At 47.7% G+C, this 19,062-nt stretch overlaps 1 protein-coding gene across 1 annotated transcript in view; it reads left to right on the top strand.

Moving 5' to 3' along the window:
* The first annotated feature begins 1,975 nt into the window (after positions 1-1,975).
* Positions 1,976-19,062, top strand: part of LOC122384921 — a 37,473-nt gene continuing 20,386 nt past the window's right edge. The window contains exon 1 of the mRNA XM_043372756.1: positions 1,976-2,005. The gene's annotated coding sequence lies outside the window, so the exon portion shown is untranslated. The remainder of the gene's footprint in view (positions 2,006-19,062) is intronic.

The raw sequence follows: 19,062 nt of genomic DNA, 5'->3' as shown, positions 1-19,062 counted from the left end.
CAAAATTTTGATTTTCCCGTACAAACTTTCCTATGGGGAAAAAGTGAAATTTTCCTGCAGGACTGTGTCTGGGTAAGCGAGAGCTTTCGATTGATACCCATTTTTACCATAGCACCACTTTTTTGTCCGTACAAAGGCGATTTTACGGATATTTTACGAGTCTAGGGGGCTTTACGGGCCTTAAACGTCAATGCAACGGGGACCGTTTTGGGGAAAGTTTCTCGGCTGGTGGTGGGGCACCTGTGTGCCGATTTTGAACGAAATCGGGTGGGACCCCCCATTGACCCAAAATTTTGATTTTCCCGTACAAACTTTCCTATGGGGAAAAAGTGAAATTTTCCTGGAGGACTGTGTCTGGGTAAACGAGAGCTTTCGATTGATACCCATTTTTACCATAGCACCACTTTTTTGTCCGTACAAAGGCGATTTTACGGATATTTTACGAGTCTAGGGGGCTTTACGGGCCTTAAACGTCAATGCAACGGGGACCGTTTTGGGGAAAGTTTCTCGGCTGGTGGTGGGGCACCTGTGTGCCGATTTTGAACGAAATCGGGGGGGACCCCCCATTGACCCAAAATTTTGATTTTCCCGTACAAACTTTCCTATGGGGAAAATGTGAAATTTTCCTGGAGGACTGTGTCTGGGTAAACGAGAGCTTTCGATTGATACCCATTTTTACCATAGCACCACTTTTTTGTCCGTACAAAGGCGATTTTACGGATATTTTACGAGTCTAGGGGGCTTTACGGGCCTTAAACGTCAATGCAACGGGGACCGTTTTGGGGAAAGTTTCTCGGCTGGTGGTGGGGCACCTGTGTGCCGATTTTGAACGAAATCGGGGGGGGACCCCCCATTGACCCAAAATTTTGATTTTCCCGTACAAACTTTCCTATGGGGAAAAAGTGAAATTTTCCTGCAGGACTGTGTCTGGGTAAACGAGAGCTTTCGAATGATACCCATTTTTACCTCTTTGTGACGTCATTTCTAGGGGAAAACGGGTCATAAAGGTTTCCCTCTACCGGGGCCTTTTTTCCCCCTACCGAATCTGTGCTGTGCTGAATCTGTGCTGAATCTGTGCCAACTTCCGTTACATGTTGTCGTAATGGGTAGTTCCGGCGCACGATTGCCGCGACCTTGGCGGCGGCATTAAGTGACGTATGAGCCTAAAAGTAAGAGTTTACGCAGTCATGATAGTATATATATTTTTGATATATATTTTTTTCAATATGATGTATTTAAAAGAAGTTGGGTTTAGGAAAAATTTGGACATTAACTTAGAACATTTAGTTGATGACGTTAAACAATATTGCGGCAATCGTGCGCCAGAATTATCCCTTACGTCAGCAGTATGACGTCATCACATTACGTCAGCTCGCGCAATTTGATAGTGGCGTGCTGCTATCACCGGTGAAACAGGAAGGGTGTTCACGGGCACCGCACACTGCTGCGTGCGGTGTGTGCGGTACGTCCAGCAGGCGTGGGGGTAGGGGATGGGTAGGCGGTTCTGACGTCACGGCTGCGTGCGGTGGACGGTCCGCTGTGGCCAGTCCCGACCGGCCACAGCGATCGCTGTGTGCGGTGACGGAAGGCTGACGTAGGGACGCGGTGGGCGGAGCTTCGAGGCTGTGTGCGGTCCGACCGCACACGGGTCCGTGAACAGGGAGAGGGCCAGGGCCCAGACAAAAAGTGTGCGGTTCATCAATGACGCATGTGTGACAGTCGCTAGAAAACTGTGACCACTAAATATTTGTGCAAGCTGTAAGCCAAAGTCCTATATCAATATCAAGGCTATATAATCAATATACCCACAGTGACTATAAATATATTATAGTCACCGTGAATATACCAAGATTTTCGAATATACCTTGTAATTCCAATATACGAATGTTGTTCTATATACCCTGATACGAATGTGGGGGCAAGGCAGTAGGGCAGTGCACGGGGGCAGTACCATTGGCAGTACTGTATATGTATACCCAGGGTATATTGAGTGAAGTGTATACCGTTGGGGGCCTTGGGTGCGGGCGTCAGAACTAATTTAGATAGCAAAAATACGATAAAGAAAATGATTTGGATTGCTTTGTCTTTGACGCTCAGTGGCCAGTGCTGAGTAAGTCAAAATATTAGTAGGCATCCAAAACACCATTTCAATTTAAAGGGACCATCCCACCTTCAAAAATGTTAATGAATTGGCATGAAAGTGATGTCGCTCGGTTCAGAAAGAGCAAAAACGAATATCTACCAAATTCCATCGAAAAATATTCACCGGTTTTCAAGATATTAGACTTTTACTTTTGTTTACTTTTTGGGATCTCCGCTGTTCCTAGCGACTTTATTTGAAAGTGCGGCATTTGTTGCGCGCAAAGCAGCATATACCACCGCGTGCTACAAAACGTTTTAGTCAAACATTTAACGGACGTTCGAAAGCCTGATGACGTCATCAGACTCCCGTAATGGTTAAGAGATAGGAGGGCTGTTCGGGGCCCTGTTTCACCGGTGATAGCAGCAAGCTGCTATCACGTTTCGCGAGCTGACGTCATGTCGTGACGCCATACTGTTGTCGTAATGGGTAGTTCCGGCGCACGATTGCCGCGACCTTGGCGGCGGCATTAAGTGACGTATGAGCCTAAAAGTAAGAGTTTACGCAGTCATGATAGTATATATATTTTTGATATATATTTTTCCAATATGATGTATTTAAAAGAAGTTGGGTTTAGGAAAAATTTTGACATTAACTTCGAACATTTAGCTGATGACGTAAAACAATATTGCGGCAATCGTGCGCCAGAATTGCCCCTTACGTCAGCAGTATGACGTCATCACATTACGTCAGCTCGCGCAATTTGATAGCAGCTTGCTGCTATCACCGGTGAAACAGGGCCCGGGTCCCTGCAGCATAGATCTGTGCTGCGTGCGTCATACTTGGGTGACGTCAACCGCCTGGCTCCGCCCACTCTCCGCCGGCACGCCGCGGCCGAGCGTCGCTGCAGCCTATTTCAAACGCGGCGAACCGTTGCGCGGGTGGACTGGTGATTTTCGCTCGAATAACAGTTAAATTGCGTTCAAATGTGGTTAATAGCAATGTGCCACCGAAAAGAGTGATAATGATACCCGAAAAACAGCATACAAACCGCTTGCAATAAGAAATATTGGATGGCAAACTTTAATCCGCGCCACTTTCGCCTCCTGCAGCACCGAATTTCGTGCTGCAGGAAAACGAAGCATGCTTCAGTAGGTGACGTCACACAGGCGGTGACGCAGTGGTGTGGGCGGGACTAACGGGCGACGCAGTCCTCACTGCGCATGCGTGCTGCAGCATATTTCATTTTGGCTGCGCAGCCGAACAGCCCTCCGGACCACGCTGGTCCCACCCTGCAAGTAAAGGGAAGAAATTTCTTGAACACCATAAAGCTGCGGGGGTTGCAACCTGGGCCCTGTTTCACCGGTGATAGCAGCAAGCTGCTATTAAGTTTCGCGAGCTGACGTCATGCTGTGACGCCATACTGTTGACGTAATGGATAGTTCCGGCGCACGATTACCGCGACCTTGGCGGCGGCATTAAGTGACGTATGAGCCTAAAAGTAAGAGTTAACGCAGTCATGATAGTATATATATTTTTGATATATATTTTTTCAATATGATGTATTTAAAAGAAGTTGGGTTTGGGAAAAATTTGGACATTAACTTCGAACATTTAGCTGATGACGTAAAACAACATTGCGGCAATCGTGCGCCAGAATTGCCCCTTACGTCAGCAGTATGACGTCATCACATTACGTCAGCTCGCGCAATTTGATAGTAGCTTGCTGCTATCACCGGTGAAACAGGGCCCAGGATAAATGGTGGTTTCTGAGGCTCTCTCTATCGTCTGGAGGTTTCGAAAGATGCTCTCCAGAGATGGCGCTAGTAAGTTTGGCTGACATGACGTCATGCTTAAAAGTGATGGGTTTTGTGAGAGCAAATGTAATAATAGTTGAAAATTTTGGTTTTTTGCTTAATTGAGAAAAAATAAACATACAATTGTTCAAAACAGCGTTTTTCTCATTCATCCTTCATTGTTTTAAGAGGAATATAGACAGTTTAAATCTTTTTTCCTGACCGCAATTCGCACACGCACTAAATTAAAAGCTGGAGTTTTGTGCGTTCGTAAATAGTGATTTGAGAGAATAAATTGACAACAATCGTTTGCACTTTTGCTTTACAATCATTTTTCAATGCAGATAAATGCATAAACTATTCGAAAATAGGCATATCTTTGAAATATTATGATTTTCCACAAGCAACTTTTTCCAAAAACTTGAACTACTTACAACTGACGAACGCATCCAATAATCTGGATGTCTTAGGATGAGTTCGTCATTTTTTCTCAAGGAAATACGATACAGTTTAAGCTACTTTACCGATTTATTAGGGTACTTTTGCCAATGAATTAATAAATAAATGACAACAATTAATCTCATTATCAACCATACTCGGAAGAATTTTCTTCGCATAAGCGCGAACACATCCACGCTTTCATGAAAAGTAACGCCTGTAGATGTCAGGACTGCTGCTTTATGTTTCGCAAGGTGGCGCAGCGCGCAGGGTACCGACTACCGAGGCTGAGGTCTCCAGACTCTCCACCACGATTTAGCTTGGAAATGGCCAATGGGGAAGGTCTCACCCAAGAAAAAAACGACGCCCTTTTACACAGCTGCATAACGAGAATGAATTATTGGCATAGCTGACCATACGTCCCCTCCCCCTCTCCGCCCCAGCTCAATTGGAAATATCGCCTTGACTAATTTCTCACTCTTCCCAGTAAACCTTAACATGCATGATGCAGATGTCCACTGCGTAAGTCGTGTGCTTGCGTAAGTGTGCCAACTATATAGTGCTGCCTACACTCTACAGTGCCTACTGCTTCCACCATTGTCGTTATAATTGGTGATTCTCAGGTCAAAAGTTACACAGTGGTCTCAGAGAACAATCGTTTCAACAAATTAACGATTCAAACCGTTGCATTCTACTTATATTCCGGTCAGTTCTGCTACTAAACAACTCCGGCAAAACACTCTTTAGGTTATGTATTAGCGAACCACCACACAAAATTCGCCCAATCAATGGTCAGTTATTACTGCTGGGCTGAACCGTCATACGCTATATAGCCTATTGCAGTCAATATTTTCAGAACGATACCGACTGACGAAACACAACGTATTCGCGGATTCGCACATACGTTGGCACCCAGGTGGCTTGTCAGCAGCCGCACAAATTGAGATGGTACACCGTAAAGCATGCCTTTCCACACAGGCACAAGCACAGGGACACAAATTCTCAAAATCCAAACTTATTCCAATACTGGTCAAATACTAATAGGCATAAAGTTTTGAGGTTTTCTCGTGTTCATTCTTCTTTCAACACACGCGGCAGACTGCAGCAGAACATCGCACAGAGCTGCGCTGGATGCAGTCATGAGCTGGGACACGGTTTGTGACCAATGACCGATCGGGGGTGCCAGCCTCCTCCCGGCACGCGATGCACTGGCCGCCGCGCAGTCGATGTCGGGGCACCGCCGGCATTCGCCGACAGGGTTCCATCCGATTCGGTGTATTGGTGGCAGCCCGAACAGTGACCCACGCGAAGCTGGTGAACGTCGATGGCCGATGAGCGATGCCCTTCCGCGACCGGCGGTGGCAGTCGGTCCCACATCAAGAACAGATACCAGTCATGCGGTCAGTCGGCGACGGCGCGGTCGCGAGCCGATCTGATGGTCGCGCGGTGGGCGTTGCCGACGTCCACCGGGACCGTCGACTGGGGGAGCGCGGCCGCCTCTTGGCCGCCGCCTCTGGTCGGCGCGCTCGTTGCGCTGTGGGACGGCATCCACTGCAAGTCGTTCACTGTGAAGCGGTCGTTTGACCGGACCTGGCAGGCGGAGAAAGGGGGCCTCAGATGAAGTAAAACCATCCCTCAGGCCAGCTTGAGCTGGCTCTCCACCTCACCATGTTAGATAAGCGGACACCCTCGTGATCATCGCAGCGATGATTGCCAATTGGTGTGTCATTATGGGAGAGGATGCCAGCCTCCTTTGCAAGATAGTCTGCCTTTAATATAGTGCAGCCCGATCCATTGCCTGTGGCAGCAGACTGGGCTTGATAATGCAGTGCAGGACACACCAAACGTAAGCGGCCATCTGTACCCCCAGCGCAGTAGGGCTGACTCAACCAGAGTTGCCCTCCCCCCACCATTCTATGCACGTGATAACTGGATGGGACATGCCATGGTCAGCATCTGTTCAAAAGCTGCCCTAAGCATGTAAAGCTCCACTGGCATGCTCAAGCATGGTCACAGTCACTTCTCACTTCTCAGTTGAACTTCCAATGGAAACCCATCACAAAGTAGAGATCAGGGCGCCTCTCACACTGCAGCACACTCAACGACTGAGGCACCATCTCATCACTTGCAGGTGGTTCTTGCCAGGAGCAATGCCAGCCACACACATCACGTGATAACAGCAGTGTACAACTGCAATCTACAAGCATCCATGTTCTTTCTGGTTTTCTGCTGTTGAGATCCACTGCCATGCATGAACTTGATGGGCTTTTGTTGCGCTCCTCCCATGTGCAGACAGGTTTCTGCTGAAACAAAGCAAAGCAAATGTGATTAATAATGGCCCTGTTTCACCATCCAGACACTGTGTGCACTGGTAGCTACGGCATACCATAGCATCACTCAAATGACGTTGCATGTGATCTCTTAGTTTATGATGAATCGCGTTTGGAACAGAGTGAGATGTTCTGAAAAACCGTACCAAGAACAGAGGTTTGAGTTCAAATACTGCTAGCATGCTGCTGGTGCTGGTACCGCAGCGTGCTAGCGTTCTGGGATGCTGTCATATAGCTTAGCGTCACAGTGAACTTTGTTGACACTGCCATGGCAACCCAATGCTCTGACACACGCAGCGCACTGCAGTGCTCTGCCGTGAAACACCACCCATGAACGTTGGTTGCATGACCAGGATCGGAGCAGTCAGTGGCGGATCCAGGGGGGGCAAAATAGGCATTTGCCCCCCCCAAACGGCATAATTTTAACATTACGCCTATGGACGATGCATGGAAAGAATCGATAAATTGTTTTGGTTTGCCCCCCCCCCCAAAAAAAAACTCTGAGCTGGACAGCATCAGCATTGACATGTTATATAAAATGAGGTTTAGACTTCAGGTGGTCCCGGGTTCAGCACAAGGGGGCAAAAAATTGTCAAAAAATATTTAAAAAAATACCTGCCTTCAACAACACCTCATCTAATCACATATCTCAATACAATCACAATCAAAAAGCAAAAACCGTTTGAATAACAATGCAATATTTTGCAACCGCTGCACCATTACTGTCACGTACGCTATCCCTAGATTGGTTGCTGGTAAGTAGTGGTTGTCGTCATCAACTCGTCATGCAGCAGCTGATTGGGATGGGCGGGGCCTATTTTTATCCAGACGATAGAGAGAGCATGTAACGGAAGTTGGCACAGATTCAGCACAGATTCAGCACAGCACAGATTCGGTAGGGGGAAAAAAGGCCCCGGTAGAGGGAAACCTTTATGACCCATTTTCCCCTAGAAATGATGTCACAAAGAGGTAAAAATGGGTATCAATCGAAAGCTCTCGTTTACCCAGACACAGTCCTGCAGGAAAATTCCACTTTTTTCCCATAGGAAAGTTTTTACGGGAAAATCAAAATTTTGGGTCAATGGGGGGTCCCCCCCGATTTCGTTCAAAATCGGCACACAGGTGCCCCACCACCAGCCGAGAAACTTTCCCCAAAACGGTCCCCGTTGCATTGACGTTTAAGGCCCTTAAAGCCCCGTAAACTCGTAAAAAATCCGTAAATTCGCCCTTGTACGGCCAAAAACGGGGCGCTAGGGTAAAAATGGGTATCAATCGAAAGCTCTTGTTTACCCAGACACAGTCATGCAGGAAAATTCCACTTTTTCCCCATAGGAAAGTTTTTACGGGAAAATCAAAATTTCGGGTCAATGGGGGGTCCCCCCCGATTTCGTTCAAAATCGGCACACAGGTGCCCCACCACCAGCCGAGAAACTTTCCCCAAAACGGTCCCCGTTGCATTGACGTTTAAGGCCCGTAAAGCCCCCTAGACTCGTAAAATATCCGTAAAATCGCCTTTCTACGGACAAAAAAGTGGTGCTATGGTAAAAATGGGTATCAATCGAAAGCTCTCGTTTACCCAGACACAGTCCTGCAGGAAAATTCCACTTTTTTCCCATAGGAAAGTTTTTACGGGAAAATCAAAATTTTGGGTCAATGGGGGGTCCCCCCCGATTTCGTTCAAAATCGGCACACAGGTGCCCCACCACCAGCCGAGAAACTTTCCCCAAAACGGTCCCCGTTGCATTGACGTTTAAGGCCCTTAAAGCCCCGTAAACTCGTAAAAAATCCGTAAATTCGCCCTTGTACGGCCAAAAACGGGGCACTAGGGTAAAAATGGGTATCAATCGAAAGCTCTCGTTTACCCAGACACAGTCCTGCAGGAAAATTCCACTTTTTTCCCATAGGAAAGTTTTTACGGGAAAATCAAAATTTTGGGTCAATGGGGGGTCCCCCCCGATTTCGTTCAAAATCGGCACACAGGTGCCCCACCACCAGCCGAGAAACTTTCCCCAAAACGGTCCCCGTTGCATTGACGTTTAAGGCCCTTAAAGCCCCGTAAACTCGTAAAAAATCCGTAAATTCGCCCTTGTACGGCCAAAAACGGGGCGCTAGGGTAAAAATGGGTATCAATCGAAAGCTCTCGTTTACCCAGACACAGTCCTGCAGGAAAATTCCACTTTTTCCCCATAGGAAAGTTTTTACGGGAAAATCAAAATTTTGGGTCAATGGGGGGTCCCCCCCCCCGATTTCGTTCAAAATCGGCACACAGGTGCCCCACCACCAGCCGAGAAACTTTCCCCAAAACGGTCCCCGTTGCATTGACGTTTAAGGCCCTTAAAGCCCCGTAAACTCGTAAAAAATCCGTAAATTCGCCCTTGTACGGCCAAAAACGGGGCGCTAGGGTAAAAATGGGTATCAATCGAAAGCTCTCGTTTACCCAGACACAGTCCTGCAGGAAAATTCCACTTTTTCCCCATAGGAAAGTTTTTACGGGAAAATCAAAATTTCGGGTTAATGGGGGGTCCCCCCCGATTTCGTTCAAAATCGGCACACAGGTGCCCCACCACCAGCCGAGAAACTTTCCCCAAAACGGTCCCCGTTGCATTGACGTTTAAGGCCCGTAAAGCCCCCTAGACTCGTAAAATATCCGTAAAATCGCCTTTGTACGGACAAAAAAGTGGTGCTATGGTAAAAATGGGTATCAATCGAAAGCTCTCGTTTACCCAGACACAGTCCTGCAGGAAAATTCCACTTTTTCCCCATAGGAAAGTTTTTACGGGAAAATCAAAATTTCGGGTCAATGGGGGGTCCCCCCCGATTTCGTTCAAAATCGGCACACAGGTGCCCCACCACCAGCCGAGAAACTTTCCCCAAAACGGTCCCCGTTGCATTGACGTTTAAGGCCCGTAAAGCCCCCTAGACTCGTAAAATATCCGTAAAATCGCCTTTGTACGGACAAAAAAGTGGTGCTATGGTAAAAATGGGTATCAATCGAAAGCTCTCGTTTACCCAGACACAGTCCTGCAGGAAAATTCCACTTTTTTCCCATAGGAAAGTTTTTACGGGAAAATCAAAATTTTGGGTCAATGGGGGGTCCCCCCCCGATTTCGTTCAAAATCGGCACACAGGTGCCCCACCACCAGCCGAGAAACTTTCCCCAAAACGGTCCCCGTTGCATTGACGTTTAAGGCCCTTAAAGCCCCGTAAACTCGTAAAAAATCCGTAAATTCGCCCTTGTACGGCCAAAAACGGGGCGCTAGGGTAAAAATGGGTATCAATCGAAAGCTCTCGTTTACCCAGACACAGTCATGCAGGAAAATTCCACTTTTTCCCCATAGGAAAGTTTTTACGGGAAAATCAAAATTTCGGGTCAATGGGGGGTCCCCCCCGATTTCGTTCAAAATCGGCACACAGGTGCCCCACCACCAGCCGAGAAACTTTCCCCAAAACGGTCCCCGTTGCATTGACGTTTAAGGCCCGTAAAGCCCCCTAGACTCGTAAAATATCCGTAAAATCGCCTTTCTACGGACAAAAAAGTGGTGCTATGGTAAAAATGGGTATCAATCGAAAGCTCTCGTTTACCCAGACACAGTCCTGCAGGAAAATTCCACTTTTTTCCCATAGGAAAGTTTTTACGGGAAAATCAAAATTTTGGGTCAATGGGGGGTCCCCCCCGATTTCGTTCAAAATCGGCACACAGGTGCCCCACCACCAGCCGAGAAACTTTCCCCAAAACGGTCCCCGTTGCATTGACGTTTAAGGCCCTTAAAGCCCCGTAAACTCGTAAAAAATCCGTAAATTCGCCCTTGTACGGCCAAAAACGGGGCACTAGGGTAAAAATGGGTATCAATCGAAAGCTCTCGTTTACCCAGACACAGTCCTGCAGGAAAATTCCACTTTTTTCCCATAGGAAAGTTTTTACGGGAAAATCAAAATTTTGGGTCAATGGGGGGTCCCCCCCGATTTCGTTCAAAATCGGCACACAGGTGCCCCACCACCAGCCGAGAAACTTTCCCCAAAACGGTCCCCGTTGCATTGACGTTTAAGGCCCTTAAAGCCCCGTAAACTCGTAAAAAATCCGTAAATTCGCCCTTGTACGGCCAAAAACGGGGCGCTAGGGTAAAAATGGGTATCAATCGAAAGCTCTCGTTTACCCAGACACAGTCCTGCAGGAAAATTCCACTTTTTCCCCATAGGAAAGTTTTTACGGGAAAATCAAAATTTTGGGTCAATGGGGGGTCCCCCCCGATTTCGTTCAAAATCGGCACACAGGTGCCCCACCACCAGCCGAGAAACTTTCCCCAAAACGGTCCCCGTTGCATTGACGTTTAAGGCCCGTAAAGCCCCCTAGACTCGTAAAATATCCGTAAAATCGCCTTTCTACGGACAAAAAAGTGGTGCTATGGTAAAAATGGGTATCAATCGAAAGCTCTCGTTTACCCAGACACAGTCCTGCAGGAAAATTCCACTTTTTTCCCATAGGAAAGTTTTTACGGGAAAATCAAAATTTTGGGTCAATGGGGGGTCCCCCCCGATTTCGTTCAAAATCGGCACACAGGTGCCCCACCACCAGCCGAGAAACTTTCCCCAAAACGGTCCCCGTTGCATTGACGTTTAAGGCCCTTAAAGCCCCGTAAACTCGTAAAAAATCCGTAATTTCGCCCTTGTACGGCCAAAAACGGGGCGCTAGGGTAAAAATGGGTATCAATCGAAAGCTCTCGTTTACCCAGACACAGTCCTGCAGGAAAATTCCACTTTTTTCCCATAGGAAAGTTTTTACGGGAAAATCAAAATTTTGGGTCAATGGGGGGTCCCCCCCGATTTCGTTCAAAATCGGCACACAGGTGCCCCACCACCAGCCGAGAAACTTTCCCCAAAACGGTCCCCGTTGCATTGACGTTTAAGGCCCTTAAAGCCCCGTAAACTCGTAAAAAATCCGTAAATTCGCCCTTGTACGGCCAAAAACGGGGCGCTAGGGTAAAAATGGGTATCAATCGAAAGCTCTCGTTTACCCAGACACAGTCCTGCAGGAAAATTCCACTTTTTTCCCATAGGAAAGTTTTTACGGGAAAATCAAAATTTTGGGTCAATGGGGGGTCCCCCCCGATTTCGTTCAAAATCGGCACACAGGTGCCCCACCACCAGCCGAGAAACTTTCCCCAAAACGGTCCCCGTTGCATTGACGTTTAAGGCCCTTAAAGCCCCGTAAACTCGTAAAAAATCCGTAAATTCGCCCTTGTACAGCCAAAAACGGGGCACTAGGGTAAAAATGGGTATCAATCGAAAGCTCTCGTTTACCCAGACACAGTCCTGCAGGAAAATTCCACTTTTTTCCCATAGGAAAGTTTTTACGGGAAAATCAAAATTTTGGGTCAATGGGGGGTCCCCCCCGATTTCGTTCAAAATCGGCACACAGGTGCCCCACCACCAGCCGAGAAACTTTCCCCAAAACGGTCCCCGTTGCATTGACGTTTAAGGCCCTTAAAGCCCCGTAAACTCGTAAAAAATCCGTAAATTCGCCCTTGTACGGCCAAAAACGGGGCGCTAGGGTAAAAATGGGTATCAATCGAAAGCTCTCGTTTACCCAGACACAGTCCTGCAGGAAAATTCCACTTTTTCCCCATAGGAAAGTTTTTACGGGAAAATCAAAATTTTGGGTCAATGGGGGGTCCCCCCCGATTTCGTTCAAAATCGGCACACAGGTGCCCCACCACCAGCCGAGAAACTTTCCCCAAAACGGTCCCCGTTGCATTGACGTTTAAGGCCCTTAAAGCCCCGTAAACTCGTAAAAAATCCGTAAATTCGCCCTTGTACGGCCAAAAACGGGGCGCTAGGGTAAAAATGGGTATCAATCGAAAGCTCTCGTTTACCCAGACACAGTCCTGCAGGAAAATTCCACTTTTTCCCCATAGGAAAGTTTTTACGGGAAAATCAAAATTTCGGGTTAATGGGGGGTCCCCCCGATTTCGTTCAAAATCGGCACACAGGTGCCCCACCACCAGCCGAGAAACTTTCCCCAAAACGGTCCCCGTTGCATTGACGTTTAAGGCCCGTAAAGCCCCCTAGACTCGTAAAATATCCGTAAAATCGCCTTTGTACGGACAAAAAAGTGGTGCTATGGTAAAAATGGGTATCAATCGAAAGCTCTCGTTTACCCAGACACAGTCCTGCAGGAAAATTCCACTTTTTTCCCATAGGAAAGTTTTTACGGGAAAATCAAAATTTTGGGTCAATGGGGGGTCCCCCCCGATTTCGTTCAAAATCGGCACACAGGTGCCCCACCACCAGCCGAGAAACTTTCCCCAAAACGGTCCCCGTTGCATTGACGTTTAAGGCCCTTAAAGCCCCGTAAACTCGTAAAAAATCCGTAAATTCGCCCTTGTACGGCCAAAAACGGGGCGCTAGGGTAAAAATGGGTATCAATCGAAAGCTCTCGTTTACCCAGACACAGTCCTGCAGGAAAATTCCACTTTTTTCCCATAGGAAAGTTTTTACGGGAAAATCAAAATTTCGGGTCAATGGGGGGTCCCCCCCGATTTCGTTCAAAATCGGCACACAGGTGCCCCACCACCAGCCGAGAAACTTTCCCCAAAACGGTCCCCGTTGCATTGACGTTTAAGGCCCGTAAAGCCCCCTAGACTCGTAAAATATCCGTAAAATCGCCTTTCTACGGACAAAAAAGTGGTGCTATGGTAAAAATGGGTATCAATCGAAAGCTCTCGTTTACCCAGACACAGTCCTGCAGGAAAATTCCACTTTTTTCCCATAGGAAAGTTTTTACGGGAAAATCAAAATTTTGGGTCAATGGGGGGTCCCCCCCGATTTCGTTCAAAATCGGCACACAGGTGCCCCACCACCAGCCGAGAAACTTTCCCCAAAACGGTCCCCGTTGCATTGACGTTTAAGGCCCTTAAAGCCCCGTAAACTCGTAAAAAATCCGTAATTTCGCCCTTGTACGGCCAAAAACGGGGCGCTAGGGTAAAAATGGGTATCAATCGAAAGCTCTCGTTTACCCAGACACAGTCCTGCAGGAAAATTCCACTTTTTTCCCATAGGAAAGTTTTTACGGGAAAATCAAAATTTTGGGTCAATGGGGGGTCCCCCCCGATTTCGTTCAAAATCGGCACACAGGTGCCCCACCACCAGCCGAGAAACTTTCCCCAAAACGGTCCCCGTTGCATTGACGTTTAAGGCCCTTAAAGCCCCGTAAACTCGTAAAAAATCCGTAAATTCGCCCTTGTACGGCCAAAAACGGGGCGCTAGGGTAAAAATGGGTATCAATCGAAAGCTCTCGTTTACCCAGACACAGTCCTGCAGGAAAATTCCACTTTTTTCCCATAGGAAAGTTTTTACGGGAAAATCAAAATTTTGGGTCAATGGGGGGTCCCCCCCGATTTCGTTCAAAATCGGCACACAGGTGCCCCACCACCAGCCGAGAAACTTTCCCCAAAACGGTCCCCGTTGCATTGACGTTTAAGGCCCTTAAAGCCCCGTAAACTCGTAAAAAATCCGTAATTTCGCCCTTGTACGGCCAAAAACGGGGCGCTAGGGTAAAAATGGGTATCAATCGAAAGCTCTCGTTTACCCAGACACAGTCCTGCAGGAAAATTCCACTTTTTTCCCATAGGAAAGTTTTTACGGGAAAATCAAAATTTTGGGTCAATGGGGGGTCCCCCCCGATTTCGTTCAAAATCGGCACACAGGTGCCCCACCACCAGCCGAGAAACTTTCCCCAAAACGGTCCCCGTTGCATTGACGTTTAAGGCCCTTAAAGCCCCGTAAACTCGTAAAAAATCCGTAAATTCGCCCTTGTACGGCCAAAAACGGGGCGCTAGGGTAAAAATGGGTATCAATCGAAAGCTCTCGTTTACCCAGACACAGTCCTGCAGGAAAATTCCACTTTTTTCCCATAGGAAAGTTTTTACGGGAAAATCAAAATTTTGGGTCAATGGGGGGTCCCCCCCGATTTCGTTCAAAATCGGCACACAGGTGCCCCACCACCAGCCGAGAAACTTTCCCCAAAACGGTCCCCGTTGCATTGACGTTTAAGGCCCTTAAAGCCCCGTAAACTCGTAAAAAATCCGTAATTTCGCCCTTGTACGGCCAAAAACGGGGCGCTAGGGTAAAAATGGGTATCAATCGAAAGCTCTCGTTTACCCAGACACAGTCCTGCAGGAAAATTCCACTTTTTTCCCATAGGAAAGTTTTTACGGGAAAATCAAAATTTTGGGTCAATGGGGGGTCCCCCCCGATTTCGTTCAAAATCGGCACACAGGTGCCCCACCACCAGCCGAGAAACTTTCCCCAAAACGGTCCCCGTTGCATTGACGTTTAAGGCCCTTAAAGCCCCGTAAACTCGTAAAAAATCCGTAAATTCGCCCTTGTACGGCCAAAAACGGGGCGCTAGGGTAAAAATGGGTATCAATCGAAAGCTCTCGTTTACCCAGACACAGTCCTGCAGGAAAATTCCACTTTTTTCCCATAGGAAAGTTTTTACGGGAAAATCAAAATTTTGGGTCAATGGGGGGTCCCCCCCGATTTCGTTCAAAATCGGCACACAGGTGCCCCACCACCAGCCGAGAAACTTTCCCCAAAACGGTCCCCGTTGCATTGACGTTTAAGGCCCTTAAAGCCCCGTAAACTCGTAAAAAATCCGTAAATTCGCCCTTGTACAGCCAAAAACGGGGCACTAGGGTAAAAATGGGTATCAATCGAAAGCTCTCGTTTACCCAGACACAGTCCTGCAGGAAAATTCCACTTTTTTCCCATAGGAAAGTTTTTACGGGAAAATCAAAATTTTGGGTCAATGGGGGGTCCCCCCCGATTTCGTTCAAAATCGGCACACAGGTGCCCCACCACCAGCCGAGAAACTTTCCCCAAAACGGTCCCCGTTGCATTGACGTTTAAGGCCCTTAAAGCCCCGTAAACTCGTAAAAAATCCGTAAATTCGCCCTTGTACGGCCAAAAACGGGGCGCTAGGGTAAAAATGGGTATCAATCGAAAGCTCTCGTTTACCCAGACACAGTCCTGCAGGAAAATTCCACTTTTTCCCCATAGGAAAGTTTTTACGGGAAAATCAAAATTTTGGGTCAATGGGGGGTCCCCCCCGATTTCGTTCAAAATCGGCACACAGGTGCCCCACCACCAGCCGAGAAACTTTCCCCAAAACGGTCCCCGTTGCATTGACGTTTAAGGCCCTTAAAGCCCCGTAAACTCGTAAAAAATCCGTAAATTCGCCCTTGTACGGCCAAAAACGGGGCGCTAGGGTAAAAATGGGTATCAATCGAAAGCTCTCGTTTACCCAGACACAGTCCTGCAGGAAAATTCCACTTTTTCCCCATAGGAAAGTTTTTACGGGAAAATCAAAATTTCGGGTTAATGGGGGGTCCCCCCCGATTTCGTTCAAAATCGGCACACAGGTGCCCCACCACCAGCCGAGAAACTTTCCCCAAAACGGTCCCCGTTGCATTGACGTTTAAGGCCCGTAAAGCCCCCTAGACTCGTAAAATATCCGTAAAATCGCCTTTGTACGGACAAAAAAGTGGTGCTATGGTAAAAATGGGTATCAATCGAAAGCTCTCGTTTACCCAGACACAGTCCTGCAGGAAAATTCCACTTTTTCCCCATAGGAAAGTTTTTACGGGAAAATCAAAATTTCGGGTCAATGGGGGGTCCCCCCCGATTTCGTTCAAAATCGGCACACAGGTGCCCCACCACCAGCCGAGAAACTTTCCCCAAAACGGTCCCCGTTGCATTGACGTTTAAGGCCCGTAAAGCCCCCTAGACTCGTAAAATATCCGTAAAATCGCCTTTGTACGGACAAAAAAGTGGTGCTATGGTAAAAATGGGTATCAATCGAAAGCTCTCGTTTACCCAGACACAGTCCTGCAGGAAAATTCCACTTTTTTCCCATAGGAAAGTTTTTACGGGAAAATCAAAATTTTGGGTCAATGGGGGGTCCCCCCCGATTTCGTTCAAAATCGGCACACAGGTGCCCCACCACCAGCCGAGAAACTTTCCCCAAAACGGTCCCCGTTGCATTGACGTTTAAGGCCCTTAAAGCCCCGTAAACTCGTAAAAAATCCGTAAATTCGCCCTTGTACGGCCAAAAACGGGGCGCTAGGGTAAAAATGGGTATCAATCGAAAGCTCTCGTTTACCCAGACACAGTCCTGCAGGAAAATTCCACTTTTTTCCCATAGGAAAGTTTTTACGGGAAAATCAAAATTTCGGGTCAATGGGGGGTCCCCCCCGATTTCGTTCAAAATCGGCACACAGGTGCCCCACCACCAGCCGAGAAACTTTCCCCAAAACGGTCCCCGTTGCATTGACGTTTAAGGCCCGTAAAGCCCCCTAGACTCGTAAAATATCCGTAAAATCGCCTTTCTACGGACAAAAAAGTGGTGCTATGGTAAAAATGGGTATCAATCGAAAGCTCTCGTTTACCCAGACACAGTCCTGCAGGAAAATTCCACTTTTTTCCCATAGGAAAGTTTTTACGGGAAAATCAAAATTTTGGGTCAATGGGGGGTCCCCCCCGATTTCGTTCAAAATCGGCACACAGGTGCCCCACCACCAGCCGAGAAACTTTCCCCAAAACGGTCCCCGTTGCATTGACGTTTAAGGCCCTTAAAGCCCCGTAAACTCGTAAAAAATCCGTAATTTCGCCCTTGTACGGCCAAAAACGGGGCGCTAGGGTAAAAATGGGTATCAATCGAAAGCTCTCGTTTACCCAGACACAGTCCTGCAGGAAAATTCCACTTTTTTCCCATAGGAAAGTTTTTACGGGAAAATCAAAATTTTGGGTCAATGGGGGGTCCCCCCCGATTTCGTTCAAAATCGGCACACAGGTGCCCCACCACCAGCCGAGAAACTTTCCCCAAAACGGTCCCCGTTGCATTGACGTTTAAGGCCCTTAAAGCCCCGTAAACTCGTAAAAAATCCGTAAATTCGCCCTTGTACGGCCAAAAACGGGGCGCTAGGGTAAAAATGGGTATCAATCGAAAGCTCTCGTTTACCCAGACACAGTCCTGCAGGAAAATTCCACTTTTTTCCCATAGGAAAGTTTTTACGGGAAAATCAAAATTTTGGGTCAATGGGGGGTCCCCCCCGATTTCGTTCAAAATCGGCACACAGGTGCCCCACCACCAGCCGAGAAACTTTCCCCAAAACGGTCCCCGTTGCATTGACGTTTAAGGCCCTTAAAGCCCCGTAAACTCGTAAAAAATCCGTAAATTCGCCCTTGTACAGCCAAAAACGGGGCACTAGGGTAAAAATGGGTATCAATCGAAAGCTCTCGTTTACCGAGACACAGTCCTGCAGGAAAATTCCACTTTTTTCCCATAGGAAAGTTTTTACGGGAAAATCAAAATTTTGGGTCAATGGGGGGTCCCCCCCGATTTCGTTCAAAATCGGCACACAGGTGCCCCACCACCAGCCGAGAAACTTTCCCCAAAACGGTCCCCGTTGCATTGACGTTTAAGGCCCTTAAAGCCCCGTAAACTCGTAAAAAATCCGTAAATTCGCCCTTGTACGGCCAAAAACGGGGCGCTATGGTAAAAATGGGTATCAATCGAAAGCTCTCGTTTACCCAGACACAGTCCTGCAGGAAAATTCCACTTTTTTCCTATAGGAAAGTTTTTACGGGAAAATCAAAATTTTGGGTCAATGGGGGGGTCCCCCCCGATTTCGTTCAAAATCGGCACACAGGTGCCCCACCACCAGCCGAGAAACTTTCCCCAAAACGGTCCCCGTTGCATTGACGTTTAAGGCCCTTAAAGCCCCGTAAACTCGTAAAAAATCCGTAAATTCGCCCTTGTACGGCCAAAAACGGGGCGCTAGGGTAAAAATGGGTATCAATCGAAAGCTCTCGTTTACCGAGACACAGTCCTGCAGGAAAATTCCACTTTTTCCCCATAGGAAAGTTTTTACGGGAAAATCAAAATTTCGGGTCAATGGGGGGTCCCCCCCGATTTCGTTCAAAATCGGCACACAGGTGCCCCACCACCAGCCGAAATCGGGGGGGACCCCCCATTGACCCGAAATTTTGATTTTCCCGTAAAAACTTTCCTATGGGGAAAAGTGGAATTTTCCTGCAGGACTGTGTCTGGGTAAACGAGAGCTTTCGATTGATACCCATTTTTACCCTAGCGCCCCGTTTTTGGCCGTACAAGGGCGAATTTACGGATTTTTTACGAGTTTACGGGGCTTTAAGGGCCTTAAACGTCAATGCAACGGGGACCGTTTTGGGGAAAGTTTCTCGGCTGGTGGTGGGGCACCTGTGTGCCGATTTTGAACGAAATCGGGGGGGACCCCCCATTGACCCAAAATTTTGATTTTCCCGTAAAACTTTCCTATGGGGAAAAAGTGGAATTTTCCTGCAGGACTGTATCTGGGTAAACGAGAGCTTTCGATTGATA

This window comes from Amphibalanus amphitrite, unplaced genomic scaffold, assembly GCF_019059575.1.
Source record: "Amphibalanus amphitrite isolate SeventyFive unplaced genomic scaffold, NRLGWU_Aamphi_draft 000014F_arrow, whole genome shotgun sequence".
NCBI lineage: Eukaryota > Metazoa > Arthropoda > Thecostraca > Balanomorpha > Balanidae > Amphibalanus > Amphibalanus amphitrite.
This window is presented reverse-complemented; position numbering and strand designations above follow the sequence as displayed.